We start from the raw sequence: 2,753 nt of genomic DNA on the forward strand, positions 1-2,753 counted from the left end.
ATTCTCCCTGTTTTGTATTTAAAGTGACCAGATCTGGCCTTTCATACCTACCCTGAAATGTCATTCTAAAAGTAAACAATCACATCGTTTGAAATCTAAAAGCTATGAGATAATGCAGGATTAATTCAAAACAATTTGAAAGATTAAGGATTCCATTTGACTGAGTAATTTGAACAATAAAGGCTTAAAGCAGCTGGCAAAAGCTTTTGTTCTTATAAGCTGGATAAATGGTGAAATAAAATTTCAAACAGGTTACCCTGGGTAGCTGTACTTTGCAGGACTTGTGATTTTCATTATAACATTATCTTTACTCCCTTAGCTGCTTGAGTGTCACTCTGCTTGTTGAAGCCTTACCACACACACACACACACACACACACACATGGAGAAAGAAAGTGTATTTCCACACAGAAATAATACAGGATTGTTGGTTTCGGGGGTTGAAAATGCCCCTGAGTCTCAAAGCATGTCGTTGCTTTTAAATTTTGTTGCAAAACAAAAAAATTGTGGAAACCGGTTTGATATTTTAATAAGAAGCTTTCGAAAACGATCTCCTAGACATGAGTTCAAAACTTATTAAAACACACGGACCTTCAACTTGTAACTAGTTTGATAAATGCCAACACACGAAACTCTCAGACCTTGAGTCACTCTGTTACTTCTGCTAAATATCAATAAAAATATCCATTTAACTCATATCTTTTGAGTTCTATTATTCCTGGTTGCATCAACATACCTATATATATATATATATATATATATGTATATATATATATAATATATATTATATATATATATATATATTATATATATATATATATATATCAAAAGGAATGAAGAAAAAATGCTGACAAAATAATTTAAGAAGGGAAGGGAGAGTGTATTTAATTAGGTGAAAGTTCTTTTTACCGGTTGTGCATTTGTTGTGCTTATCAAAAGATATTTTTAAGAGAGATAGAGATAGATATATATATATATATATAATTATAACTTAGGGTATCTATGAGATACCACTATGCTGAAAATAGCAGCCATGATCTGACTCTAAAACCACCTTAAGTGTTCGTATAGCAACACGGAGCGAAGACAAAAAGACAAGATAAAAATAGTAGTCTTTGCTCCGTGTTGCTATATGAACACTTGAGGTAGTTTTAGAGTCAGATCATGGCTGCTAAGATACCCTAAGTTATAATTTTAATAATTATTACCTTTGAAGGTTATTTTTTCCATGCTGGCCTCTTGATAAGATCGTTATTTTATTTTAAATTAACGATATTATCCTTATTTATATATATATACATAAATAGAGTGAAAAAACTACAGAGGACATGTGTTATTTGGCTAAATAATATATTTAAATCGTCATATTAGAAAAGTGTTATCAAATTTTGTGAGTAGTGACATTGTTTTTTGGAGAAATAACTGGTTTCGTGTTTTCTTTTCAAATGTCTCAAATTTCTTTACCGATATTGTGTCATTTCTTCACTATGGTTTGAAGTAGGAGAGTTTCAGACGGAAGGGGGGGGGGATCAGAGATGCCTTCGGTATAAAGGAGATAATAAAAAATGTTGGGAATGGTTAGGTTTTATTGATTTAACATGATTTCGTTTAGGAAGGATAGAAAGTTAGAAGTGGTTAAGTTTTGCTTTATATTTTTTCCAATCAGGTAAAAGATTCCTTATTTAAAAATGTTAGAAATGGTTAAGTTTTTGGCTTATATTTTTCAACAAAGTAGGTTTCCTTATTTAAACTAACTTGTGTTTGTGTTCCAATGGCACATTGATAGAATGGAAAGATTGCAAGTTGTGGTAGCAGTTGCTTTGTGCGTCTCTCAATGTGTTCCCTAAAGGGTATCATTCTGTATTCTAGGAATGCAATCTGCGTCTGAGCGATAATTTTGCCTTTGTGAGGATCTTTTTTAGTGATTTCGGTTCATTGGGACTTTTAATAATCGTACGTGTATGCAAACTTTATTTTAATTTGGAGGGTCCTTATGTAGCATTGGTAAATTTTGGGTGATGATAATGAAAGCTTCTTTGTTTCTGGGGTTGTAGGTGGATATGTACGGCAGTATTTTCGGGGAAGTTGTGTTTAACTTTTCTTAAGGTTTCTCTGTCGATTTGTGTTCCACGTCTGATTCCATCCTTTAGAAATTGAACTGGGCAGTGTCTGTCAATCAGGGTGTTTTTGGGTTCCTGCAGTCGAAAGTCTCTGGTATTTTGTGCATATCCTTCTTGCAAGGTTGAAGGGGATGTTTGTTTTGGTGTGTCTTGGGTGACATGAATTAAATAGATATTGTCTGGCGTCTGTGATTTTGTGATTCTGTGCGAGATTTATTATTTAAAAAAACAAAAAAACTCAACTGAATTTTGTAGCTTAAGAAGGAGGAGGAAGCAGGGTTACTTCCCTTTGACTGTTTATTTTTAGGATTACAAAGATAAATGGATATTTTGATGGGATTTGGGTATTATTTGGAATATTGACAGCGGTAGGAGCAAGATAAGTACTCTTGTTTGTTATTGTATCTGAGCATTGGATTCGTCGGTTTCCAGTCAGTCTGATGTTTGTGCTGAAAGTGACTTTGGAGTCCGAGTCGGTGGTGAAAGAGTCGTAGGCAGAACTCACACGGGATGGTCGGAGCAGGTCGACGACGTTGAAGATGCTCCCTTCTTCTCCTGCGTTTTGTCTCCTCATTCTGTTGTCTGTTCTGCTCGAAGGAGCTGGCTCCATTCGGGATAGCAGTCCTCCAGGCTG

The 2,753-nt window shown here is 34.6% G+C and overlaps 1 protein-coding gene across 1 annotated transcript in view; it reads left to right on the forward strand.

Moving 5' to 3' along the window:
* LOC115224777 overlaps window positions 1-697 on the forward strand; it is a 32,925-nt gene extending 32,228 nt beyond the window's left edge. The window contains 1 exon segment of the mRNA XM_029795687.2: window positions 1-697. This exon segment is cut by the window's left edge and continues 437 nt beyond it. The gene's annotated coding sequence lies outside the window, so the exon portion shown is untranslated.
* Window positions 698-2,753: the final 2,056 nt, after the last annotated feature.

This window comes from Octopus sinensis, linkage group LG26, assembly GCF_006345805.1.
Source record: "Octopus sinensis linkage group LG26, ASM634580v1, whole genome shotgun sequence".
NCBI classification, from domain to species: domain Eukaryota; kingdom Metazoa; phylum Mollusca; class Cephalopoda; order Octopoda; family Octopodidae; genus Octopus; species Octopus sinensis.